The 12,668-nt window shown below is 36.9% G+C and overlaps 1 pseudogene; it reads right to left on the bottom strand.

Moving 5' to 3' along the window:
* The window catches only part of LOC111961001 (semaphorin-3D-like), a 69,182-nt pseudogene extending 57,961 nt beyond the window's left edge, over nt 1-11,221 (bottom strand).
* Between the last annotated feature and the right edge of the window lie 1,447 nt (nt 11,222-12,668).

Genomic DNA, 12,668 nt, shown 5'->3' with positions numbered 1-12,668 from the left:
AAAACAGTTGTTAAGAGAGAACTTAAAAAAACAGTGTTAAAGAGAAACTATAATAAAACAGTGTTAGAGAGAACAATAATAAAAACAGTGTTAAGAGAACTATAATAAAACAGTTTAGAGAACTATAATAAAACAGTGTTAAGAGAACTATAATAAAACAGTGTTAAGAGAGAACTATAATAAAACAGTGTAAGAGAACTATAATAAATCAGTGTTAAGAGAACTATAATAAAACAGTGTGAGAGAACTATAAAAACAGTGGTTTAGAGAACTATAATAAAACAGTTTAGAGGAACTATAATAAAACAGTGGTTAAGAGAGAACTATAATAAAACAGTGTTAAGAGAGAGAACTATAATAAAACAGTTTTAGAGAGAACAAATATAAAACAGTGTTAAGAGAACTATAATAAAACAGTGTAAGAGAACTATAATAAAACAGTGTTAAGAGAACTATAAAAACAGATGTTAAGAGAGAACTATAATAAAACAGTGTTAAGAGAACTATAATAAATCAGTGTTAAAGAACTATATAAAACAGTGTTGAGAGAACTATAATAAACGTGTTTAGAGAACTATAATAAAACAGTGTTTAGAGAACTATAATAAAACAGTGTTAAGAGAGAACTATAATAAACAGTGTTGAGAGAACTATAATAAAACAGTTGAGAGAACTATAATAAACAGTGTTGAGAGAACAATAATAAACAGTGTTTAGAGAACTATAACAAAAACAGTGTTGAAGAGAGAACTATAATAAAACAGTGTAAGAGACTATAATAAAACAGTGTTGAGAGAGAACTATATAAAACAGTGTAAGAGAGAACTATAATAAACAGTGTTAAGAGAACTATAATAAAACAGTGTTAAGAGAACTACAATAAAACAGTGTTAAGAGAACTATAAAAAACAGTGTTAAGAGAAACTATAATAAACACAGTGTTGAGAGAACTATAATAAAACAGTGTTAAGAGAGAACTATAATAAAACAGTGTTAAAGAGAACTATAATAAAACAGTGTTTAGAGAACTATAATAAAAACAGTGTTAAGAGAAAATATAATAAAACAGTGTAAGAGAGAACTATAATAAAACAGTGTTGAGAGAACTATAATAAAACAGTGTTAAGAGAAACTATAATAAAACAGTGTTAAGAGAACTATAATAAAACAGTGTTAAGAGAACTATAATAAAACAGTGTTGAAGAGAACTATAATAAACAGTGTTAGAGAGAACTATAATAAAACAGTGTTAAGAGAACTATATAAAACAGTGTTAAGAGAACTATAATAAAACAGGTGTAAGAGAACTATAATAAAACAGTTGTAAGAGAACTATAATAAAAACAGATGTTAAGAGAACTTAATAAAACAGTGTTAGAGAGAACTATAATAAAACAGTGTTTAAGAGAACATAATAAAACAGTGTTAAGAGAACTATAATAAAACAGTGTTAAGAGAGAACTATATAAAACATGTTAGAGAAACATTAATAAACAGTGTTTAGAGAACTAATAAAACAGGTTAAGAGAACTATAATAAACAGTGTTTAGAGAGAACTATAATAAAACAGTGTTAGAGAGACTATAATAAAACAGTGTTAAGAAACTATAATAAACAGTGTTAAGAGAACTATAATAAACAGTGTAAAGAACTATAATAAACAGTGTTTAGAGAACTAGTAATAAAACATGTGTTAAGAGAAACTATAATAAAACAGTGTGTTGAGAGACTATAATAAAACAGTGTTGAGAGAACTATAATAAAACAGTGTTGAGAGAACTAAATAAAACAGTTTTAAGAAGAACTATAATGAAAACAGTGTTAAGAGAACTATAATAAAACAGTGTTAAGAGAACTATAATAAAACAGTGTTAGAGAGAACTATAATAAACAGTGTTAAGAGAACTATAATAAAACAAGTTTGAGAGAACATAATAAAACAGTGTTAAGAGAAGATAATAAAAACATGTTAGAGAGAAACTATAATAAACAGTGTTAAGAGAACTATAATAAAACATGTTAAGAGAACTAATAATAAACAGTGTTAAGAAGAGAACTATAATTAAACAGTGTTAAGAGAACTATAATAAAACAGGTGTTAAAGAGAACTATAATAAAACAGTGTAGAGAGAACATAATAAAACAGTGTTAAGAAGAACTATAATAAAACAGTGTTAAGAGAACTATAATAAACAGTGTTAAGAGAGAACTATAATAAACAGTGTTAAGAGAGAACTATAATAAAAACAGTGTTAAGAGAACTATAATTAAAACAGTGTTGAGAGAACTATAATAAACAGTGTTAGAGAACTATAATAAAACAGTGGTTAGAGAACTATAATAAAACAGTGTAAGAGAACTATATAAAACAGTGTTAGAGGAGAACTATAATAAAACCAGTGTTAAGAGAACTTAATAAAACAGTGTTAAGAGAACTATAATAAAACAGTTTAAGAGAACTATAATAAACAGTGTTAAGAGAACTATAATAAAACAGTGTTAAGAGAACTATAATAAAACAGTGTTAAGAGAGAACTATAATAAAACAGTGTTAAGAGAACTATAATAAAACAGTGTAAAGAAACTACTAATAAAACAGTGTTAAGAGAACTACATAAAACAGTGTTAAGAGAACTATAAAAAACAGTGTTAAGAGAACTATAATAAAACAGTGTTTAAGAGACTATAATAAAACAGTGTAAGAGAACTATAATAAAACAGTGTAGAGAACATATAACAGGTTGGATATAAAACAGTGTAAGAGAACTAAATAAAACAGTGTTAAGAGAACTATATAAACAGTGTTAAGAACTATAATAAAACAGTGTTAAGAGAACTATAATAAAACAGTGTTAAGAGAACTATAATAAAACAGTGTTTAGAGAGAGAACTTAATAAAACAGTGTTAAAGAGAAACTATAATAAAACAGTGTGTTAAGAGAACTATAATAAAACAGTGTTGAGAGAACTATAATAAAACAGTGTTAAGAGAACTATAATAAAACAGTGTAGAGAACTATAATAAAACAGTGTTGAGAGAACTATAATAAAACAGTGTTAAGAGAGAACTATAATAAAACAGTGTAGAGAACTGATAATAAAACAGTGTTGAGAGAACTATAATAAAAACAGTGTTGGAGAGAACTATAATAAAACAGTGTTTAGGAACTATCATAAATAAAAACCAGGGGTGTTTAGAGAACTATAATAAAACAGTGTTAAGAGAGAACTATAATAAAACAGTGTTGCGAGAACTATAATAAAACAGTGTTGAGAGAACACTAATAAAACAGTGTTGAGAGAACTATAATAAAACAGTGTTGAGAGAGAACTATAATAAAACAGTGTTGAGAGAACAATAATAAAACAGAGCTCAGAAAGACCTATAACAACTTGAAGCAGGATTTCTCACAGTCAGTGTTGGTGCTGTAATGTGTTGGTCACTGTGGTAGTTTGTTGTTTCTCCATTCATAAAAGCTTCCATGGACTTACAATAACAGAACTCTGAACTGATGTCTGCGTAATACTGTTCATAAATTCCTCTATAATATTGGTTTTCAAATATTTCCACCAATATTAGTGCCCCTTCTCTCTATCGTCTCACTCACCTCATCTCGCTCTGGAAGGGAACTCCCTGTACTACCATAAGTAAACTGTGTTTCACACACACACACACACAAAGCGAGACCTCCCTGGGTTATAGAGAAAGGGGTGAAATGTATTTCATTGCACAACCATAAAGGTTATAGTAAAGACACCATACAGCATCAAAGCAAATGTTATTGGTCACCTATACATATTTTGCAGATGTAATCGCATGTATAGCGAAATGCATATGTTCCTAGCTCCAACAGTGCAGTAAAACAACAAACGCGAATCCCAAAATGTAAAGAAAGGAATTAAGAAATATAGAAATATTAGAACGAGCAATGACAGAGTCTGGAACATAAATATGTATATAATGGTATATATAGACATTATGGACAGTATATTAATAGGAAAGGTGTGTACAGCAGTAGTTATATAGGATGAGCCTTTACTAGAATACAGTATATACACATGAAGTTGGGTAAAACAGTATGTATTTTTTTCACAAACAAACAAATAAAAAATACAGCATAAAAACATTGAGCATGACATCTAGACTTATCCTCCACCATAACACACATACTGTAATGAGTGTGCTGAGAGTCGGGAAGCAAGTTCAGGGAGTGAGTGTTTTAACTTCTTTCAGCTAGGGGGCAGAATTTTTATGTTTGGAAAAATAATGTTCCCAAGGTAAACGGACTATTTCTCAGGTTCAGATGCTAGAATATGCATATATGTATATATATATATTGACAGATTAGGATAGAAAACACTCTAAAGTTTCCAAAACTGTCAAAATATTGTCTGTGAGTATAACAGAACTGATTTTGCAGGCGAAAACCTGAGGAAATCCAACCCGGAAGTGCCTTTTATTTGGAAAAATCCCTGTTCCGTTGCCTGCCCCTCCTCCATTTAAAGGGGTATCAACCAGATTCCTTTTCCTCAGGCTGTGACCAGGCTGTGACCTTTTATTTTTTTAAATGAGCGATATTTTTCAAAACGCGTCAGGTGTCCTTTGATTAGTTCCTGCACGCGAGAGATGTAGCTCGACATTTTCTTTTTCTGTAGTATTGAACAGGTTACCGTCCGGTTGAAATATTATCGATTATGTATGTTAAAAACAACCTGAGGATTGATTATAAAAAACGTTTGACATGTTTCTACGAACATTACGGATACTTTTTAGAATTTTCGTCTGCCTTTCAGGACCGGAACGAGCCTGTGTTTTTTTGGAGGCTAGCTGTTCTTACTGTTTTGTCTAGTGATTGATAAACTCACAAACGCTTGGGTTGCTTTCGCTGTAAAGCATATTTTCAAAATCTGACACGATAGGTGGATTAACAACAAGCTAAGCTGTGTTTTGGTATATTTCACTTGTGATTTCATGATTATAAATATTTTTTTTATTTTTTTTTTATTTAGCGCTCTGCAATTCAGCAGTTGTTTACGCTAAAGGGATCCGTGCGGCAAGAAGTTAATAAATAAAAGAAACAATGACCACAAAACACAAACAAAGCACCGACATGAAAACAGAGTCAATAACACCTGAGGAAAGAACCAAGGGGAGTGACAGATATAGGGAAGATAATCAAGGAGGTGATGAAGTCCAGGTGAGTATCATGATGCGCAGGTGTGCGAGACAATGTTGACAGGTGTGCGGGATAATCAGCAGCCTGATAACCTAGAAGTCAGAGAGGGAGTATACGTGACAGTACCCCCTGCCCGACGCGCGGCTCCAGCCGCAGGACGCCGTCAAAGGGGACGAACCCGGGGATCAGGAGCGGACCGGCCACCCCTGCTGATGCGCGAGAACCTTTCACACCAGCTGAGGCACGGGAACCTGTCGTGTCAGCTGGGGCGCGGGAACCTGACAGATCGGTTGAGGCAGGGGAGCCTGGCGAACCGGCTGAGGCATGAGAACCTGACGAGCCGGTGGAAGCAGGGGAGCCTGGCGATCCAGCGGCGGCATGAAAGCCCGATGAGCCGGCTGAGGCAGGGGAGCCTGGCAATCCGGCTAAGGCATGAAAGCTGAGGAAGTTCAGGGAGTGAGTGTATTAATAAATAAAATAATGTCAATAGGGGGTATTGTGTGTAGGCCAGTGACTAAAAAATCTATACTACCGTTCAAAAGTTTGGGGTCACTTAGAAATGTCCTTGTTTTTGAAAGAAAAGCCATTTTTTTGTCCATTAAAACAACATAAAATTGATCAGAAATACAGTGTAGACATTGTTAATGTTGTAAATGACTATTGTAGCTGGAAACGGCTCATTTTTAATGGAATATCTACATAGGTGTACAGAGGCACATTATCAGCAACCATCACTCCTGTGTTCCAATGGCAAGTTGTGTTAGCTTATCCAAGTTAAGCATTTTAAAATGCTAATTGATCATTAGAAAACCCTTTTGCAATTACAGTGGGTTGAACAAGTATTTGATACACTGCCGATTTTGCAGGTTTTCCTACTTACAAAGCATGTAGAGGTCTGTAATTTTTAGGTACACTTCAACTGTGAGACACAGTTGTACCTAATTCATAGGTACACTTCAACTGTGAGACACGGAATCTAAAACAAGCACAGCTGAAAACTGTTGTGCTGATTTATAGAAGCAATAAAACTGTTCTTCTTCAGAGTAGTTGAGTATCTGGAGCATCAGCATTTGTGGCTTCGATTACAGGCTGAAAATGACCAGAAACAAAGACTCTTTCTTCTGAAACTCGTCAGTCTATTCTTGTTCTGAGAAATGAAGGCTATTCCATGTGAGAAATTGCCAAGAAACAGAAGATATCATACACCGCTGTGTACTACTCCCTTCACAGAACAGCGCAAACTGTCTCTAACCAGAATAGAAAGAGGAGTGGGAGGCCCCGGTGCACAACTGAGCAAGAGGACAAGTACATTAAAGTGTCTAGTTTGAGAAACAGATGCCTCACAAGTCCTCAACTGGCAGCTTCATTAAATAGTACCTGCAAAACACCAGTCTCAATGTCAACAGTGAAGAGGCGACTCCGGGATGCTGGCCTTCTAGGCAGAGTTCCTATGTCCAGTGTCTGTGTTCTTTTGCCCATCTTAATCTTTTCTTTTTATTAGCCAGTCTAAGATATGGCTTTTTCTTTGCAACTCTGCCTAGAAGGCCAGCATCCCGGAGTTGCCTCTTCACTGTTGATGTTGAGACTGGTGTTTTGCAGGTACTATAACACTACAGTCTAGTATAATAGGCTTGTGCTGCTGTTGTTAGAGGATCATTCCATGATCGACGTAGCGGTTTAATCTTCCATTATGTCTGAATGGAAAAGCCTTCAGGTCAGTGCAGAAAACAGCTCTCAGGTGTCCTGTACGTGTGTGTGAAATCCTACACACCTGAGAGAGGGTTAGGCCAACTGACAGTAACAGGGCAGGTGACCCTAAATGCTAATTATCCTCAGATATATGCTGATAGGAGTAATAGCCTGTGACTAAAAGGACTGACAGATCTGCATGCTGCTTTAACATCAGCACAGTGGTACGGGGAGACGACAATACTGATCACCCCTCATCACAATTTCTTCTGCTAGAGAACGGTGGGAAACTCCCATACTATAGAGAGCTAGAGGGTGAACAACTATTAGTTGATAGTTGATCATTAGGTCATGGACCTGAGGGAACTGGGTCGGGTTGTTCTGCCATAGTGCTTCCTGTGAAGGGAAGTAAACAAGAGGAAATGGATGGGGACAAAAAGATACATCAAGTAAAATAAGAAGGACAGAGAGTAGGGAATGAGACTCAGCCGGGCTGACTGTGCCACCTGGATATTGTCACACACACACACACCACACACACACACACACACACACACACACACACACACACACACACACACACACACACACACACACACACACACACACACACACAAACACACCATCTCATTTAAAACCTGTCTAGGACATGCGTTCCGCTAGCGGAACCCCTCGACAACATTCCGCTGAAAAGGCAGTGCGGGAAATTCAAAATATTTTGGGGAAATATGTTTCTTTCACACATTAACAAGTCCAATACAGCAAATGAAAGATAAACATCTTGTTAATCTACCCATAGTGTCCGATTTAAAAAAATGCTTTACAGCGAAAGCACAACATATGATTATGTTAGATCACCACCAAGTCAAAAAAACACACAGCCATTTATCCAGCCAAAGATAGGAGTCACAAAAAGCAGAAATAGAGATAAAATTCATCCCTATCCTTTGATGATCTTCATCAGATGACACTCATAGAACTTCATGTTACATAATACATATATGTTTTGTTCGATAAAGTTCATATTTATATCCAAAAACCTCAGCTTACATTGGCGCATAAACTTTGATGAAAGATACATGTTTTAGATAGAATTAAAGATACACTTGTTCTTAATGCAACCACTGTGTCAGATTTTAAAAAAACTTTACGGAAAAAGCAAACCATGCAATAATCTGAGACGGCGCTCAGAAAATAAATAAAAATTTCCACCACGTTGGAGTCAACAGAAATCAGAAATTACATTATAAATATTCCCTTACCTTTGATGATCTTCATCAGAATGCACTCCCAGGAATCCTAGTTCCACAATAAATTGTTGTTTTGTTCGATAATGTCCATTATTTATGTTCAAGTAGCTACTTTTGTTAGCACGTTTAGTACACATATCCAAACGCTCGTGCAGGTCCAGCCGAACGTCGGACGAAAACATCAAAAAGTTATATTACAGGTCGAAGAAACTTGTCAAACTAAGTATAGAATCAATCTTTAGGATGTTGTTATCATAAATATTCAATAACGTTCCAACCGGAGAATTCCTTTGTCTGTAGAGAAGCAATGGAACGCAGGTCGCTATCATGTGAAATGCACGTGACCAGGACCTGGCTCTCTGCCAGACCACTGACTCAAACAGCTCCCATCCGGCTCCACATCACAGTAGAAGCCTCATTGAAGGTTCTACAGACTGTTGACATCTAGTGGAAGCCGTAGGAAGTGCAAACAGATCCATATCCTACTGTGCATTCAATAGGGACTGAGTTGAAAATCGACCAACCTCAGATATTCCACTTCCTCGTTGGATTTTTTTCAGGTATTCGCCTGCCATATGAGTTCTGTTATACCCACAGACATCATTCAAACAGTTTTAGAAACTTCAGAGTGTTTTCTATCCAATAGTAATAATAATATGCATATATTAGCATCGGGGACAGAGTAGGGGGCAGTTCACTCTGGGCACGCTATTCATCCAAAAGTGAAAATGCTCTGTTTGTCTGAAGGGATCTGAAAGGATAACCATACAAGGACATGCTATTACCAGTCAGAAAACGCCCATCTGCTGAGGTGATTCTAGGTCTTCTAACCTCCTGTGGACACGATTCAAATCAAACAAAATACTGTCTGACACAAAACATAAGAGACTACAGTTCCATTGGCTCAGCATCCCAAAATCCTGAAATGCTATTGATAAAACATCAGTAAATATTCTATAGTAATTACACAAACAAGCATGCAAACGCATACACACCTTCCACCCCAAATAAGGGCAGTTCTGAGAGAGAGGGAATGCTTTCAGCCCAGTCCAGGAAAACGTGCAGGCATTAATCACATGATGCTGTCACACAGCCCAGGAATGGAGCTGAGGACCATTGTAAACACAGCAGAATATTGATGCATACTGGAGCCTGTACACTAGGATATAGCATTGATTCTGTTTTATTTCATAACAGCAGGTGTGATACGGCCTCTTAATTGCTATCCATTTTTCCTCTTCCAAAAGATAAATATTTTCAAACATAGATTTCTGTGTCAGAATCAACCTCCAGCTATTTGTTTGCGCCCTGTCCTTGCCACTATGTGTGTGTCTATGCCCGTGCCTGTGCATACACTAATCAGTCCTAAGCATGTCTGACACGGCATGCGCGGTGAGGTAATGATTGGCTGCTTGGTTTAAAGAGTCCAATCACAGGAGTTTTTTCCTCTGTTGTCTTTCTGAGGTGAGACGGCAGAAAATTTGCCAGCATTTATTTACTCACGTCACCCTGACTGACACTACTGGACGACTGCCACACAAATCACCATCCACATCTCTCTCTCTCTCTCTAACAGACTGGCTGGCTCCTGGTAGGGTGTTAGGTAAACCTTTAGCAGAGCTGAGTGCTGAATAGCTGGGAGCAGGCTGGGCTGTGGTGGCTAGAATAACGAGGTAGCAGTTCATGACTGGGTCTTTCTCCTGCCCTTCCCATTACACAGACTGATACAGTTCAACCACAGGGTATCAGAGTGAGTTTTGCTATTACACCCTGAACAGTGTGTGTGTGTGAGTGTGTGCATGTGTGGGTGTGTGCCTGCCACCTTATTAAAGCTGTTAGCAAACACAAACACGCACACACATAACCAAAGAAAAGCGGACATGTTTCACTATGTATTATTATGCTATACAATTGTATTAACACTTCTATTATTTCTTAGGCAATCTTCTGTCATGCTGCCCCCTTGAGCATTTATTTTACAGAGAAGAAATCTGCACTACTTCAGATTGTGACAGAAGGGTATTAAGCCACTGAATCAACAGAGTGAACAGACAGTACCACACACACATACACACACACACAGGCACACACACACAGAACCCAGACTATTAGCATTGAGGTGAGAAGAAGTGCAGAAGAGAGGAGGAGAGTTTACTACTGTCAGAAGACTGTCAGAATGTCCTCATACCAAACTCATCTTAAACATTTTGTCTCTGTCTCTATGAAATACTCCTCACATACCGACGGGAGATAAAGACAAAACTCTAAATCAGAAAGAGAGAAAAATGTGTATACTGTATGAGGCTTATCCATTTATCAACTCCTGGCTCGTGATAATCTGTATAATGTGAACTATCCACCTCTTATATTTGAGCTCCACAGATCAAATCAAAAAGCTTTCTCCTACACTTCTGTAGCTTTGAAGTAGACCACTTGTTAGTAAACCAATGTAAACCTTGTCAATCAACTGTTTGTGTACTATTCTTGTAGACCTACTTTTTTTAAATAAATACTTAGAGGTGCCCTAACTGTCCAAGTAGTCATAATTCAAAACGCAGATCATAAGAGCCTTTGGCAAACTGACAAGGCTATGAAGACATCAAACCATTCCCCTTAGAGAAAAACATTGCGTAAAACACCAATACCCAATTAAATATTTACTCAACCACATGTCTAACGCAACACATTTGGCTATTCATTGTAAACTTTTTTTTACCAGATTAACTATTTGCATGATGTATGGTCATGTTCTACACACATTTAACATATGTGTATTTTACTTATTTGTTCGTAATATATAAAATAAACGAAACCATCCTTACTTCGCAAAGTACCTGTTCTCAACGTTGTCTTGTCGCTGCTGGAACGGGATTCCTCCCGTGCGTAATGATGACCAGAGCTGAACTCACACACAGAACTTAACAACACATTCCCGAAACCTTACAATACACCTGGCAAGGGTTAGCTCGCATATAACACAGCAACGATAAAAGTTGCTCAAACGAAATCGCCCCAATATTTCCCTGCGCTTCCTTTATTCACTTCTGAGCAGTTTGACGCACGCTCAAGTCCCCGCCGACGCGAAGAACTGGCTATGCACTCCACTTGCACGTGCTAAATGGATGGAGAGGGATGAGTTGGAAATGTGGCATCTTGCCTCGAGGGAGGGAAGTAGGGATGGCAAATCCCCACTCATTGCCCCTCTAAAAAGAAGAAAGATATGCAATTTATAAACTGCATAACACTGCTGAAAAACCTCCATCCAAATAGGTTGACAACCACATTGATTTGTATATATTGTAGTGTTGTATATTGTAGTGTTAACACAACAACTAGAAAACCTGTCAAGAGGTTTGGACCTCTTAATGATTAAGGTGTTGGATTGACAACCTCTGGACCGGGGTTCCAGTCCCGGCCACAGCTACTCCCTGAACTTCCTACAGTATTTAAACCTACTTAAAACCTAATAGCCTTAGTATACAGTATATTGTTTGAATCCATTTTCAACAGTCATCTCTCCCTCAACCGGTTTGCAGCAGAGTAAGACCTTGTTGCAGGAATGAATAATACTGTAGTGTTCTTGTGCCACTGTGTTCTATGCAAACCTGCACCTATAGCTAATGGTATATCATTTATTGAATTCTCTGTACATCTTGTATTAAACTACCATTTAGCATTTGTAACAAGCCTACTACAAATAAGAAGAGCTACCCAAGATAACATCTGTATCACATCTCACACGAAGCACTGTTGTGCTCCTCTGTGAGACAGTTTGGTCTATGTGTCTCAGGGCCAAGGGAGATGGCGGGAGGTCAAGTGATTTATTTATAGCAAGGTGTTCAGTGCTCAGCCCTCAGCAGTTGACTTGAATGAATTTAATCAAATGGATCCAACAAATAAGCTATTTACCAATGAGCTGCACTTGGATGTCTCACAACAAGTGTCTCCAAAAATGCTTCGTTCATAATCAAGTGGCAAGGTGGTATTTATCACATATGATTTGGAAAAATCCACCTGAACGCCCCTGCAGCTGGTAATTACAAGTGGGAAACTTGTCTAAGCTCCGACTTCTCTCACATGTCTATCTCTGATGTCACCTACTGAGGAAATGACCTTGAAAACAGCATTTTTGGTAGTTAAATAGAACAGCAAAACATTATTTATAAAAAGCTATCTATTAATATATTTGTTGAACACTATCATGTGTTTACAAGCATGACAGCTGTACTTTTAGTGCATTGTTGACGCAGCTTGTTTGCCATTATCCAATTGTTTCTCAGAGAGTTCAAAGCACCTGAATGCATCCAACTGGCATTTACAACATCATAACTTGTAATTACCGCCTTCCCACTTGATTATGAATGCAGCATACATGTCAGACGGAAAGTTAGGTCAGACCAGACCAAGTCTGAAACTGACTGGCATAAATACCAGTCGGTAACTCTCCTACCTAGATTGAGTTGTACCAATAACCCACTGAGAACAGATGTCAATTCAACGTCTATTCCACGTTGGTTCAACTTCATTTAATTGAAATAACATGGAAACAACA

The sequence above is a fragment of the Salvelinus sp. IW2-2015 genome, linkage group LG4q.1:29 (assembly GCF_002910315.2).
Source record: "Salvelinus sp. IW2-2015 linkage group LG4q.1:29, ASM291031v2, whole genome shotgun sequence".
NCBI classification, from domain to species: Eukaryota; Metazoa; Chordata; class Actinopteri; order Salmoniformes; family Salmonidae; genus Salvelinus; species Salvelinus sp. IW2-2015.
This window is presented reverse-complemented; position numbering and strand designations above follow the sequence as displayed.